This window comes from Moschus berezovskii, chromosome 2 (genome assembly GCF_049115385.1).
Source record: "Moschus berezovskii isolate FMDL1 chromosome 2, NW_MosBer_1.0, whole genome shotgun sequence".
Lineage (NCBI taxonomy): Eukaryota > Metazoa > Chordata > Mammalia > Artiodactyla > Moschidae > Moschus > Moschus berezovskii.
The window spans coordinates 26148660-26165485 of NC_142461.1; positions in this window are offsets into that span (position 1 = coordinate 26148660).

The window sequence follows — 16826 nt, forward strand, 5'->3', positions numbered from 1 at the left end:
TTGGACAGGCCTTGGCATGGGCAGGGGGAGCTAACAGGGGCCGTGATGAATGGGTGAACTCTCAGGCCTTTGTCCATTCCTCTCCTTCCCATTTCAACATCTTTGCTGAAATGGAATTTGAATTTCAAAAGGCTTAAAGAACAGTTCTCAAACCCACAATTTCCCAGCAGCTTGTAAACCTCTGAAAACATTACCTTCAATCTGCTGCTGGTGCTGAGTGGATGTGAAGCACTTCTGTGAGCTATGTCGTGCTGGTTAGTCGAGACCTGCCTCCCCCAACCCCTTGGCTCACCCACAAGCGAGCATTCAAACCAGCGAGGCTCCCTTTGGTTTCTGGGAAGAACAATCCAATTCTCAGAAAGCTGATACCTATGGAGACTCTGCGGAGGAGTAATTCCCTAACTGCATAAGGGATGCTCATCTAAATAAGGAAATGGGGGGCTGGATTAGAGAGAGCAGGAATGAAGGGAGGATTTATGCCCGAAGCACAGGGAGGGGTTTCTTTTCCCCCTCTCTCTCTGCTGGCTTGGACTTTGATATCTTGGTGATGACCTATCTTTGGCAACGCAGTCATTTTTATTTAGGGTGATTGAGGCTGCTGTGAGGGCTTCAGTGGGGGGTTCCATTGTCAATTCTGCATTAAATGACCATTAAAATCAAGTGTTACTGTAAGAAGCTCTGTCTGCTGGGTATTTCTCAGAAGAGTTTGTGCCCACTTCTGAGGGCTGCTCGTTTTGTCTTTCCATTTTCAGGAGGGGGAAAGAAACATGCCCCTAATGAACTGAACCTTTTTAATTGATTGTAAAAAACAGAAGAGAACACAGCGGTGGGAATTGTTGGCAGTGCTTTACAGCAAGTGGCGAATCACTGCATATTCATCTGTTTCTCATTGGCCAAGATGAATCCTCTTTTGGTATTAAAGCAAATGTGCTGCGAAGTTTCAGAGGACAGGGTTTAACAACTTTTCCTGGCTGGAGGCCTGGGTAATTTTTTTTTTTGGTGGAATGGTAGGAGGGCCAGGAAGTGGTGGGGGTAGGGAGCTGAGCAGGGGAGGGGAACAGTGACATGGAGAACTGTTTCAGTGAAGGCAGGAGCTGCATAGAACGGAAATGGTTTTGACGTAGCTGAAAAGAATGGTTTTATTTGTGTAGGTGTCAAGTGGGAGAGTTGGATTACAGTGGGGTAACTGCAGAAATAATCTGATTGCAGAGGAGTTTTGGTTGGTATATAACTCAGGCTTCCAAGAGTGAAAGTGAAAAGTGTTAGTCTCTCAGCTGTGTCTGACTCTTTGCCACCCCATGGACTCGAGTCCATCAGGCTTCTCTGTCCATGGAATTCTCCAGGCAAGAATACTGGAGTGGGTAGTCTTCTCCAGGGGCTCTTCCTGACCCAGGGATTGAACCCAGGTCTTCTGCATCGCAGGCAGATTCTTGCTCATCTGAGCCACCAGGGAAGCCCCACTCTGGCAAATAGGACTGAACTCAATTTTTAATTTTTGACAGAAGAAGGGAAGTAGTTCATCTGACCTCAGTTTTTTTTTTTTTTCCTACCATGTAACTATCTGGATACTCATGTAGTTGAAAGGGAACCTGGCTACATGTTCTAGCAATTAAGGAGATCTTGCTTCCTCACCCTCCTCATCTATCTCAGGATCAGTCTTTTATAAACACTCATCTTCCTTCTCTTCCATTTCATTGTTTTCACTGCCCAGTGGTCTCCTTCTGTTCCTGTCAGCCTGGATCCACACAGACTGTGTGTGTGTTAGTTGCTCAGTTGTGTCCAACTCTTTGCAACCCGGTGGGCTGTAGCCTGCCAGTCTCCTCCATCCATGGGATTCTTCAGGCAAGAATACTGGAGTGGATTGCCATGCGTTCTTCCAGTGGATCTTCCCGACTCAGGCATTGAACCTAGGTCTCCATCACTGCAAACAGATTCTTCACTGTTTAAATTACCTGGGAAATCCACAGAGATGATCGTTTCCTTAGAGAGTTAGTTTCTTGCTCCTCAGGACCTTTGCACATGCTATTCCTTTCACCTGAGCCACTTTTTTCTAGCCCCCTGCTGCTTCCCATAAGTCAGGGCTGGGTCCTTCTCATCCTTCCAGCTGTAATTTAATGCTACCTCTTCAAGGAAGCCTTCCATGGACATCCTGATCCCCATGTGGGCTCTCCTGCTAAGGGAAAAGTTTTCACATTCCTTTTTGCTTTATAGCAGGTATCACAGCTTTAAGTGATTATTAGATTTACTTGGCATAATGTGTATATTTCTGGAATATTTTAATAGTTATTAACAAAAATCACAAATTGCATGTTTCCATTTATTTATTTTAGGCTTCCCAGTGGAAGTAGTGGTAAAGAAACTTCCTGCCAATGTCGGAGACATAAGAGATGCCAGTTTGATTCCTGAGTCATAATGATCCCCTGAAAGAGGGCATTCAACCCACTCCAGTATTCTTGCCTGGAGAATCCCATGGACAGAGGAGTCTGGCAGGCTACAGTCTTTAGGGTTGCAAAGAATTGGACATGACTGAGCACACACATCCATCCATCATTTCTTTATTTAAAAAATTAACAACATTATTAGAGATAACAGTACTTTCAAGGGCAGAATCTTATGAAGTTGGAACTTATAAAGGATGGAGCTTATAAAGTTCTATAAACTCTTTCCTGCATTGTATTAAGTTCTAAAGGTGATAAAAAGTTAACAGTACGTATGGCAAATACTTTAAGAAAAATTTCAAAAGTTTCTTTGTGAGTGCTGTAAATTTTATATAGTTCTTATAATTAGTTTGCTATTTGCTGCTTATAAATCTTCAAGTGGGTTTCCCCCAGTCACTGAATGCTGGATTGTCCTTTGGATGGAGTTGCCAAAGAGAAAACACATCCAGTTAGGCCTCAGGGATATACATGACAAACACTTTATACTCGGAGGAAGCACTTTTGTCTGAATTGTCCAGGACTGGCAACTGGTTAATCAAGTCTCTTAAAGCCATGAATTGGAGGGAAATATTTAAATATTCTATTTTAAATTAAAATGTAAATATACATCTCTTTTTCCCAGTCTTATGATGCAGAAGCAGGTCTTCTGTTTGAGTTAAGGTTTATTGACTGAAGTCAACCATCATATTTTTTGTATTAACAACACACAAAATGCAACATCTACATCTTTCAGTCTATTTCTTTTTTTAAGAGAACTAAAAGACATGTGAGGCCTTCCCAGGTGGCCCTAGGCGTAAAGAACCTGCCTGCCAATGCCAATGAGTAGATGTAAGACATGCAGTTTCAATCCCTCAGTTGGGAAGATGCGCTGGAGAAGGAAACTGGAACCCATACTAGCATTCTTGCCTGAAAAATACCATAGACAGAGGAGCCTGACGGGCTACAGTCCATAGGGTCACAAAGAATTGAGTATGACTGAAGCGATTTAGCACACATGCAAAAGACATGTGACAGGGAATCGGGAAGTAAATCTTTTGTATTTTTTCTCCCCAATCTTTTACAGATGCCTGATCAACACTTAATTTAATAATCTTTTCAGTAGTTTGTCTTTATTGCTTATGTCTATATCATTCCTATAGTTCTCATGGAAACCACACTTTTCATGCTCATGTTTCATAGAACATGAATAATAGATATGTATGATACATATGAATGACAGATATGTATGATACATATCTAACGTAATTAATTGCATTTAATTTAGTTGTATTTAATTGTAATAAGTTATGCAGCTGTCATTCTTCGGCATTTCCTCTTGGGATTAGAATGAAAACTGACCATTTCCAGTCCTGTGGCCACTCCTGAGTTTTCCAAATTCACTGGCATATTGAGTCCAACACTTTCACAGCATCATCTTTTAGGATTTGAAATAGCTCAACTGGAATTCCATCACCTCCACTAGTTTTGTCCATAGTGATGCTTCCTAAGACCCACTTGACTTCACATTCCAGGATGTCTGGCTCTAGGTGAGTGATTACACCATTGTAATTATCTGGGTCATGAAGATCTTTTTTGTATAGTTCTTCTGTGTATTCTTGCCACCTCTTCTTAATATCTTCTGCTTCTGTTAGGTCCATACAATTTCTGTTCTTTATTGAGCCCATCATGAAATGTTCCTTTGGTATCTCTAATTTTCTTGAAGAGATCTCTAGTCTTTCCTATTCTATTTTTTCCCTCTATTTCTTTGCATTGATCACTGAAGAAGGCTTTCTTACATCTCCTTGCTATTCTTTGGAACTCTGCATTCAGATGGGTATATCTTTCCTTTTCTCCTTTGCTTTTAGCTTCTCTTCTTTTCTCAGCTATTTGTAAGGCCTCCTCAGACAACCGTTTTGCTTTTTTGCTTTCTTTTTCTTGGGGATGGTCTTGGTCCCTGTCTCGTGTACAATGTCACGAACCTCTGTCCATAGTTCATCAGGTACTCTGTCTATCAGATCTAGTCCCTTAAATCTATTTCTCACTTCCACTGTATAATCATAAGGGATTTGATTTAGGTCATATCTGAATGGTCTAGTATTTTCCCCACTTTCTTCAATTTCAGTCTGAATTTGGCAATAAGGAGTTCATGATCTGAGCCACAGTCAGCTCCCGGTCTTGTTCTTGCTGACTGTATAGAGCTTCTCCATCTTTGGATGCAAAGAATATAATCAATCTGATTTCAGTGTTGACCATCTGGTGATGTCCATGTATAGAGTCTTCTCTTGTGTTGTTGGCAGAGGGTGTTTGCTATGACCAGTGCATTCTCTTGGCAAAACTCTATGAGCCTTTGCCCTGATTCATTCTGTACTCCAAGGCCAAATTTGCTTGTTACTGCAGGTGTTTCTTGACTTCCTACTTTTGCATTCCAGTTCCCTATAATGAAAAGGACATCTTTTTTGGGTGTTAGTTCTAAAAGGTCTTGTAGGTCTTCATAGAACCGTTCAACTTCGGCTTCTTCGGTGTTACTGGTTGTTCTTCAGCGTTACTGGTCACGGTTCAGCAATATATAAACCATGAACTTCCAGATGTTCAAGCTGGTTTTAGAAAAGACAGAGGAGCCAGAGATCAAATTGCCAGCATCTTCTGGATCATAGAAAAAGCAAGAGAGTTCCAGAAAAACATCTATTTCTGCTTTATTGACTATGCCAAAGCCTTTGACTGTGTGGATCACCACAAACTGTGGAAAATTATGAAAGAGATGGGAATGCCAGATCACCTGACCTGCCTCTTGGGAAACCTGTATGCAGGTCAGGAAGCAACAGTTAGAACTGGACATGGAACAACAGACTGATTCCAAATAGGGAAAGGAGTACGTCAAGGCTGTATATTGTCACCCTGCTTATTTAACTTATATGCAGAGTACATCACAAGAAACTCTGGGCAGGAGGAAGCACAAGCTGGAATTAAGATTGCCAGGAGAAATATCAATAACCTCAGATATGCAGATGACACCACCCTTATGGCGGAAAGTGAAGAAGAACTAAAGAGCCTCTTGAGGAGCGTGAAAAAGTTGGCTTAAAGCTCAACATTCAGAAAACTAAGATCATGGCATCTGGTCCCATCACTTCATGGCAAATAGATGGGGAAACAGTGGCTGACTTTAATTTTTTGGGCTCCAAAATCACTGCAGATGGTGACTGCAGTCATGAAATTAAAAGACGCTTATCCCTTGCAAGGAAACTTATGACCAACCTAGACAGCATATTAAAAAGCAGAGACATTACTTTGTCAACAAAGGTCTGTCTAGTCAAGGTTATGGTTTTTCCCAGTCATCATGTATGCATGTGAGAATTGGACTGTAATGAAAGCTGAGCACAGAAGAATGGATGCTTTTGAACTGTGGTGTTGGAGAAGACTCTTGAGAGTCCCTTGGACTGCAGGGAGATCCAATAGTCTATCCTAAAGGACATCAATCCTGGGTGTTCAGTGGAAGGACTGATGTCGAAGCTGAAACTCCAATACTTTGGCCACCTGATGTGAAGAGCTGACTCATTTGAAAAGACCCTGATGCTGGGAAAGATTGACGGCAAGAGAAGGGGATGACAGAGGATGAGATAGTTAGATGGCATCACTGACTCAGTGGACATGAGTTTGGGTAAACTCCGGGAGTTGGTGATGGATAGGGAGGCCTGGCGTGCTGTGATTCATGGGGTTGCAAAGAGTCAGACCCGACTGAGAAACTGAACTGAACGATGCAACTGGCATCAGTGGGTTTTTGAACAAACACAACTGAGTCTTGTAAAGCGTATGACATAATTTACAGGAACAAAAGAGAAGGAGACCCTCCTGGCTGGGTAGTCAGTATTAGCATGAGCATTAGTCAGGACGTTTAGTAGAATGAATGGAGAGTGTTGGTTAAACCCTCAAACTGTTAAGTATAGTTTAATTAAAAGAATTTATTTTATGCCTAACTGTCTTTCATATTTTATTAATGTCAGTCTCTCTTGGCATATAGGAAGTTCACAGAAGCAAGAACAGTCCTGATGTGTAATACGTGCTCATCATAACTTGCTGCATTAATGAATGGCCTCATAGATGCAAAATTCACTCAATAAGCCATGCTTTTGCTTATCATTTCCTTCATTTTCTTCCCTCAAACAATTTTTGTAAAGCCAAATTTATGGTTTGATTGATTGATTTCCTGATAAGACTAAGAACCACAGGAGCAGCTTCAATAACCTCAAGGGAAGAAATTTTAACATTCCTTTCTCATCCAAATAAACTAATTGAGTAAGGATTGTCTGCCATCCCAGAGATTTTCAATTTTTTTTTAAAAAAGTGTCAAATAGTCTCTAGTATGAACAACTATATCATAAATAAATGTTACAGATAGAACTGCATTCACATTTAAAGCTACATAAATAGTGACAAAAGAGATGGATGTTTAAAATATAATTAGAAATATTTGACTTAAAAATAAGGAATTTTATAAGACTTGATTATCTCTAAGTTATTTTGCAGGTGTAAATACTAATATTGGAGGAAAGATTCCTGATGTATGGCTCTGTAGATAGGAGCAGATATTTTATGAGAACCTACTGCTTACTCAATGCCTTGGATATGCGGTGGCTTCTAATGGCTACAGATGTATAAGCTGTAGTCTCTGTGTTTGAAAAAATTATCTTCCAGTGGACCAGACTGATGAAATCTAAACAGTTTATAAGGAAAAAAAAAAAACTATCATGAGGAAGCATGGAGGAATGAGAGATTTAAGAAGAAATTTCTGAAGCTTCACAGTGGTTCACAACAGGAAAAATAAAAGCGCACTTGACCTGCTTGGGGATATTACCTAGATATATCAGCATGAGTAGGTACAGGTCTCTGAGACTCAGAGAAGAGTCCATCTGACTCAACAATCTGGAAGCTTTGTTTTTCCTCTCACCCCTGTCCTTCATCAGAACCAGAGTCTAATTCCTCTTAGGAAAGAATAATAATAATATCTAGATAATTACACTGTGTCCCAGGTCAGCAATTCCTCCTGATTAGCAGTACAAGCTAAAAAAGGGCAGATGGGTGGTGGGAGGCTTCTTAGCAGAAACAGCAAAAGAGAAACTGGAGGTTTCAAAATCTGCCATACTTCATGAGTACAGTCATTAGCTGAAGTTCGTAGGTTTTTGGTTTCTCAACAGGCCATCTGTAGGAATGACATTCACTGTGTCTCCTTCCCTATGGTCTGAGGGTGTGTGCTGAGGACAGATGATACCAGGGCCCCCCTTCTGTGAGGTGACAAGCATATCCTCCAAAAATTCATGAGAAAGGTCAGAGCAGAGGAAAATGGATATAAGTGATCTTATTGACAGCAGCCTGGAGAAGGAAATGGCAACCCACTCAAGTATTCTTGCCTGGAAAATTCCATGGATAGAGAAGTCTGGCAGGCTGCAGTCCATGGAACCACAGAGAGTCTGACACAACTGAGTGACTGAGCACCATTGACAGCAGGAAAGAAGAAAAAAATACTGAAGGGCAAATGCTAAAAGCTCTCTTCTTAATTGAAGAATGAATGCTGATAGAAATGGCAAAGTTGGGTTGTGTAATTAAAACTAATTGTACTAGTTGTACTAGCAGGGTGTACCAGGTTGTTGATTTTGATCCAAGATTATCAACAAGTGTCTTCCATTTTGGTATGGTCTCCAGAGGTTTTCTGGGTGTAGTAAGGAGACAAATTAAGAGACTCTTCCTTTACTAGCTGTCTCCAACTTCCTTTTAGATTGTATGATACTTAGTTACTTGTCCAATGAACAAAGTAAGCAATTTAGCTTTCAGGGAGAATAAATATTTTTTTGAGTTGCTGATATGGAATCCATTTCTGGATATAAATATTTTTAAAGAATATCTTCTAAGATCATGGAGGAATCTTCAAGAATGTAAGCGATATAAAAGGACTGTGCAGTGCTGAAGCAGCGGCTACGTGGTGCTGGAGTGACATTGAGGAGATATCCCCCATCCAAGGGCAAAGGAGAAGCCCCAGCAAGATGGTAGAAGGGGCAAAATCACATTTAGAATCAAACCCCATTCCTGCCAGAGACCCACAGAGACTGAGGCAGACTGTGTGTGAGTCTCCTGTGGAGGATGAGTCAGCAGTGGCCTGCCGCAGGGGCAGGGGCTCTGGGTGCAGCAGACCTCGGCATGGCATAAGCCCTGTTGGAGGAGATCACCATTAACCCCACCATAAAGCCACAAGAACTTAACACAGGACTGGGGAAACAGACTCTTGGAGGACACAAACAAAACCTTGTGCACACCAGGACCCAGGAGAAAGAAGCAGTGACCCCACAAGAGACTGACCCAGACTAGACTGTGAGTGTCCAGGAGTCTCTGGCAGAGGCCTGGGTCAGAGGTGGCCTGCTGCAGGGTTGGGGACACTGAGTGCAGCAGTGTGTTCATGGGACCTTTTGAAGGAGGTCCCCATTATCTTCATCACCTCCACCATAGTTTGGCCTCAGGTCAAATAAAAAGGAGGGAACACAGCCCTGCCCATCAATAGAAAATTGGATTAAAGATTTACTGAACGTGGTCCCACCCATCAGAACAAGACCCAATTTCCCCCTCAGGCAGTCTCTCCCAACAGGAAGCTTCCATAAGCCTCTTTTCCTGCTCCATCAGAGGACAGAGAGACTGAAAACCACAATCACAGAAAACTAACCAATTTGATCACATGGACCACAGCCTTGTCTAACTCATTGAAACTATGAGCCGTGCAGTGTAGGGCCACCCAAGACGGATGGGTCATGGTGGAGAGTTCTGACAAAATGTGGTCCACTGGAGAAGGGAATGGCAAACCACATTATTCTTGCCTTGACAACCCCATGAACAGTATGAAAAGGCAAAAAGATAGGACACTGAAATATGAATTCCCCAAGTCTGTAGGTGTCCAAAATGCTACTGAAGGTCAGTGGAGAAATAACTGCAGAAAGAATGAAGTGATGGAGCTAAAGCAAAAACAACACACAGTTGTGTATGTGACTGGTGATGGAAGTAAAGTCCAATACTGTAAAGATAAATATTGCATAGGAATCTGGAATGTTAGGTCCATGAATCAAGGCAAATTGGAAGTGGTCAAACAGGAGATGGCAAGAGTGAACATTGACATTTTAGGAATCAGAGAACTAAAATGGACTGGAATGGGTGAATTTAACTCAGATGACCATTATATCTACTACTGTGGGCAGGAATTCCTTAGAAGAAATGGAGTAGCCATCATGGTCAACAAAAGAGTCTGAAAGGCAGTACTTGGATGCAATCTCAAAAATGACAGAATGATCTCTGTTCGTTTCCAAGGCAAACCATTCAACATCAGAGTAATCCAAGTCTATGCCCAGACCAGTAACACTGAAGAAGCTGAAGTTGAACGATTCTATGAAGACTTACAAGACCTTCTAGAAATAACACCCAAAAAAGATGTTCTTTTCATTATAGGAGACTGGAATGCAAAAGTAGGAAGTCAAGAGATACCTGGAGTAACAGGCAAATTTGGTCTTGGAGTACAGAATGAATCAGGGCAAAGGCTAATAGATTTTTCAAGAGAGCACACTGGTCATAGCAAACACCTTCTTCAAACAAGACAAGAGAAGACTCTACACATGGACATCACCAGATGGTCAACACCAAAATCAGATTGATTATATTCTTTGCAGCCAAAGATGGAGAAGCTCTATACAGTTAGCAAAAACAAGACTGGGAGCTGACTGACTCAGATCTTGAACTCATTGCCAGATTCAGACTTAAATTGAAGAAGGTGGGGAAAACCACTAGACCATTCAGGTATGATCTAAATCAAATCTCTTATTATTATACAGTGGAAGGATAAATAGATTCAAGGGATTGGATCTTATAGAGAGCCTGAAGAACTATGGACAGAAGTTCATAATGTTTTACAGGAGGAAGCGATCAAGAGCATCTCCAAGAAAAAGAAATGCAAAAAGGCAAAATATTTGTCTGAGGAGGCCTTACAAATAACGGAGAAAAGAGGAGAAGCTAAAGGCAAAGGCGAAAATGAAAGATACACCCATTTGAATGCAGAGTTCAAAGAATAGCAAGGAGATATAAGAAAGCCTTCCTCAGCGATCAATAGAGGAAAACAATAGAATGGGAAATACTAGAGATCTCTTCAAGAAAATTTGAGATAACAAGGGAAATTTTTGTGCAAAGATGGGCACAATAAAGGACGGAATGGTACCGACATAACAGAAGCAGAAGATATTAAGAAGAGGTTGCAAGAATACACAGAACTATACAAAAAAGATCATCATGACCCAGATAACGATGATGGTGGGGTCACTCACCTAAAAATAGACATCCTGGAATATGAGGTCAAGTGGACCTTAGGAAGCATCACTACGGACAAAGCTAGTGGAGGTGATGGAATTCCAGTTGAGCTATTTCAAATCCTAAATGATGATGCTGTGAAAGTGCTACACTCAATATGCCAGCAAATTTGGAAAACTCAGGTGTGGTCACAGGACTGGAGAATGTATGTTTTCATTCCAGTCCCAAAGAAAGGAATAGCCAAAGAATGCTCAAACCACCGCACAATTACACTCATCTCATGCTAGCAAAGTAATGCTCAAAATTTTCCAGACCTCAGCAGTTTGTGAACCATGAACTTCCAGATTTTCAAGCTAGATTTTGAATAAGAAGAGGAACCAGAGATCAAACATACAACATCCGTTGGATCATCGAAAAAGCAAGAGAGTTCCAAAAAAGCATCTACTTCTGCTTTATTGACTGTGCCAAAACCTTTGACTGTGTGGACCACAACAAACTGTGGAAAATTCTTTAAGAGATGGGAATACCAGACCACCTGACCTGCCTTCAGAGAAATACATATGCAAGTCAAGAAGCAACAGTTAGAACTGGACATGGAACAACAGACTGGTTCCAAATAGGGAAAGGAGAATATCAAGGCTGTATATTGTCACCTTGCTTATTTAACTTATATGCAGAGTACATTATGAGAAATGCTGGGCTGGATAAATCACAAGGTGGAATGAAGATTGCCAAGAGAAATATCAATAACCTCACTTCTAGCAGAAAGCGAAGAACTAAAGAGCCTCTTGATGAAAGTGAATGAGGAGAGTGAAAAAGTTGGCTTAAAACTCAGCATTCAGAAAAGCAAGATCATGGCATCTGGTACCATCACTTCATGGCAAATAGATGGGGAAAACAGTGGAAACAGTGACAGACTTTATATTTTTGGGCTCCAAAATCACTGCAGATGGTGACTGTAGCCATGAAATTAAAAGATGCTTGTTCCTTGGAAGAAAAGTTATGACCAACATAGGCAGCATATTAAAAAGCAGAGACATTACTTTACCAACAAGGGCCCATCTAGTCAAGGTTATGGTTTTTCCAGTAGTTATGTATGGATGTGCGAGTTGGACTATAAAGAAAGCAGAACGCCGAAGAACTGATGCTTTTGAACTGTGGTGTTGGAGGACTCTTGAGAGTCCCTTGGACTGCAAGGAGATCCAACCAGTCCATCCTAAAGGAAATCAGTCCTGAATATTCATTGAAAGGACTGATGCTGAAGCTGAAACTCCAACACTTCAGCCACCTGATGTGACGAACTGACTCATTTGAAAAGACCGTGATGCTGGAAAGATTGAAGGTGGGAGGAGAAGGGGACGACAGAGGATGAGATGGTTGGATGGCTCACCAACTCAATGGACATGAGTTTGAGTAAACGCTGGGGGTTAGTGATGGACAGGGAGGCCTGGCATGCTGCAGTCCGTGGGGTCGCAAAGAGTCGGACACGACTGAGTGACTGAACTGAACTGAACGTGAAAAACCTATTACTCAGGTAGGTCATGGCTTTTTGTAGGAACTGTGCTGGTGTGGTAGTAATAATTAATTTTCTTGGGTCCAGAGATACTGGCCAAACACCAGCCTTCAAACAGATGTAGCTATCAATATTCTTCAGATGAAGGTCTTATAGCTGGTAAATTGCCAGAGAGTCCAGGCAAATTTACCTTTACTTTTAAATGTGATCCAATTTTTATGAAACACCTACAGGAAAATTTCAAGAAACCACAAACCTCGGGTTTATTAATATTTCAATTCTGGAAAACTTTGCCTATATTTCTGATTAACTAATGGGCATGTCATAGCCAGTGAAAAAGCCCTAAAGAAATAGCATCTTTGTGATAAATAGCCTAACAAAGTACGTGTGTATTTTAAATATATTGCAATATTATAAAGTAGGTAAGAGTCCTGTTTGGTGACCCACTTTCTTCCATACATTTCTCTGTCTAGTATGATACCCCCCTTATTTTAGACCTTCAGGCATTCAGAGTTGTCTGGATTTGTCATCTCTGCTTTCTCTATCTTCACTTCCTCCTCTGTTGTTATGAAAAATCTGATATTATGTGCATATTGATGCAAATTTAAGTTAATGCAATATTTAGGATTGCGAACAGGAAATAAGTGGGGGTTGGGGGAGTGTTTTATATTTTAAACAAGAAAGAGACAGCATTTTTAGTTCAATTTTTTGAATAGGTAATGCATATATATGATTTAAAGACTTTTCTTGTTTCTTTAGCATCAATCCAGAATTTTTAATGAGCATAAAAGAAAAGACAAATATAAATATAATTTCTTATCCCCCCCTTTTATTAACTTCACATTTTACTTTCTTCACTTTATAAATTCTGAAGATCTTTATCAATACAGAAAATTAAAGTTATTCTTTTTTATTTTTATACCCACAGAATTTCATTTTATGAGTACACCATAAGTTATTTAATCAACTTGCTATTTAGGAACAATTGAGTCTTTTACTGTGAAAAACAGGGCTGCAATGACGAACTCTTTCATAAGCCATTTTGAATATGTACAAATTTATCTGTAGGAGAATTTCCCAGAAATGGAATCTCTGGGTCCAAGGGTATATGCATTTGTAATTTTAATAGGTATTATCGAATCACCCTCAGATAGACTTGTACCCACATACACTCCCACTGGGGATGTTCAAGAGTGCCCATTTCCCGGCAGCCTCAACAACAAAGTGTGTTATAATGAAAGGTTTTAAACCCTTATTAAATAAATTTCCAGGATTAGAGAGCTTTTGAGAAAGGAATTTATTTTATAACTAAAAACCTTCTCAATCTTCTGAAACCACTTCCCTTGGGCGGAAACAACAAAGCAATATTTGCTACATTCCAGGCACCATGCCAGTGAATAGGGAAACAAGGAAAATGCGTTAGGATTCACGCTCTCTTCCTTCCCTGACCCCTGCCTACAAAGTCATCAAGGCCTATTGATTTTATGTTTCAAAGTAGGTTTCTGTATCAAGCCTATCTTTTCTCCATCCTTATGTGTGTGATGGCAATAGCCTTCTAACTGCTGGGTGTCTCTGCTCCTCTCAGCTCCAATCTATTGCCTCTCTTTGCCTAAATGCTTTTTCTAAGCTGTGAATTGAACCTTGTCACTCTTCATCTCTTTATGGATCTTCTTGGCTTGAGGTACAAGGTCTAAATTCCTTAGTTCAGCATCTAAAGCCCCCTCACAGTCTCACACTAACCTGCCTCTCTTCAGGTTTTCCCTTGGAGCTCAACTCTGATGCGCTGTGTGATTTCCTTCTTCTGTAATTGTCTTCCTTTTCTTCTCCACCTGGAGAATTCTCTCTCATCTTCTAACTTTCATTTTAAACATCATCTCCATTTTTACATTTTTGCAGAACTCTGTTTCAAAATCTGCCATGCCAGTTTGAGTTAATTTTTCATACCTTCCTTTGAGACCTGTAATGATGTTCTGTATGTTTATTCCTCCTATTCAACTGTTACCTCACTGAAGATAGGGATTGTTTATTATTTACCTTTAGATATTCAGTGGTCAAAACTGTCTGATCAAAGACGCTCAAACAGTTCACTGAGTTCAGTTACTCAGTCGTGTCCAACTCTTTGCAAACCCATAAACCGCAGCACACCAAGCCTCACTATCCATCACCAACTCCCGGAGTCCACCCAAACCCATGTCCATCAAGTCAGTGATGCCATCCAACCATCTCACCCTCCGTTGTCCCCTTCTCCACCTGCCCTCAATCTTTCCCAGCATCAGGATCTTTTCAAATGAGGCAGCTCTTCACATCAGGTGGCCAAAGTATTGGAGTTTCACCTTCAAAATCAGTCCTTCCAATGGACACCCAGGACTGATGTCCTTTAGGATGGACTGGTTGGATCTCCTTGCAGTCCAAGGGACTCTCAAGAGTCTTCTCCAACACCACAGTTCAAAAGCATCAATTCTTTGGCCCTCAGCTTTCTTCACAGTCCAACTCTCACATCCATACATGACCACTGGAAAAACCAAAGCCTTGATTAGACGGACCTTTGTTGGCAAAGTAATGTCTCTGCTTTTTAATATTCTGTCTAGGTTGGTCATAACTTTCCTTCCAAGGAGTAAACGTCTTTTAGTTTCATGGCTGCAATCACCATCTGCAGTGATTTTGGAGCCCAGAAAAATGAAGTCTGAAACTGTTTCCACTGTTTCTCCATCTATTTGCCATGAAGTGATGGGACCAGAAGCCATGATCTTAGTTTTCTGAATGTTGAGCTTTAAGCCAACTTTTTCACTCTCCTCTTTCACTTTCATCAAGAGGCTCTTTAGTTCTTCTTTGCTTTCTGCCATAAGGGTGGTGTCATCTGCGTATCTGAGGTTATTGATATTTCTCCCGGCAATCTTGATTCCAGCTTGTGCTTCCTCCTGCCCAGCATTTCTCATGATGTCCTCTGCATATAAGTTAAATGAGCAGGGTGACAATATGCAGCCTTGACGTACTCCTTTCCCTATTTGGAACTAGTCTGTTGTTCCATGTCCAGTTCTAACTGTTGCTTCCTGGTCTGCATACAGGTTTCTCAAGAGGCAGGTCAGGTGATCTGGTATTCCCATCTTTTTAAGAATTTCCCACAGTTTGTGGTGATCCACACAGTCAAAGGCTTTGGCATAGTCAATAAAGCAGAAATAGATGTTTTTCTGGAACTCTCTTGCTTTTTCGATGATCCAACGGATGTTGGCAATTTGATCTATGGTTCCTCTGCCTTTTTTTAAAACCAGCTTGAACATCTGGAAGTTCACTGTTCACGTATTACTGAAGCCTGGCTTGGAGCTCAATAACTTTGTTTAATTGTTTAATAACAGTAAGTTGATAAAGATCTGCACCAGTTCTAAGATCACATTCTAAAGAGAAATTATTTCAATCTTATAGCTAGTGAAAATGGAGATGAAAAATCTTGAATTCAATGAGCTTTCTGTCTGAGCCTATTTGTCACAGATCTGGGTTGGATTTGGAGTTCAGATTCATAAATCTACCCAAGATCTGGGTCAGACTTCAGATAGTAATGCAATATTTTACACAATCTCAGATTACGTTTAGACACCTAATCCATTCCTCTTCTTCCTATGCACAACTGGGTGACCTCTTCTAGCTGCCCTTGAATTTAGGTGAGGCCATGGATTGAATTCAGGCCAGTGAAATATGGATGGAAGTCCTTCTACGACTAACACCTTGAAAACTCTTGTGAAATTTCCACATTCATTGTCTTCTTGCCTTCCCTGCCTGGATACACATCTTAGTGGAAAATTCTGAGGACCTAGAAAATGGTGGAGTTGTGTATCAAAACCACTACAGGGAAGGCTACTTATCAAATATGAAACTGGATTTTGATAGGATTAAAAATAAACCTTTTAACGACTGAGTGACTGAACAGTAACAACAAATTGTACTCAGCTAATAAGGTAATAAGTTTGTTCATTATAGCATTGAGTTTATTCTGAAAACACACAGTTGCAAACACATACACATATTTGTGTTGTTTAATCTAATGATTACTCAGATCCCTTACCTTGAGAAGAAGGGTGGAAAGTTCATATGCAAACAGAATCAAATCAGAATGGAGACATCACTTGTTTTCTTCTAGAGATGGCACTAGAAAGAAGCTTGATGGTCTTTCTTGCCATGCTGCTATGTGACCAGCATGACAGTGAGGTGGCCAATGGTGCATAGTCAGGGTTCAAGTGCTAAGATGCCTGACTGTGAGAGATGACATCATTTTAACACATGATTTCTATTCCAATCAGTAATGGCTCTTCTTTATGTGCAGACACCACTTTCATTCTCTCTACACAGACACTTCTGTCCCGTATAAGAATTTTGTAGAACTTCTACTTCACAGGTGAAAACCCACTGCTCTGAGTCTATTGTCACTGTAAATCCTGTTTCCCAGCTTCAGAATACTGATGAGAAAAGGGTTTGCTGAGGTATTTTTCAGCATAACATCTGCCTGCTTTTCTAGATGAAACTTTTTAGCAGCAATTGACCTAGAAATAATTTCTAGAATCTGTATGCTTTTTCACTAA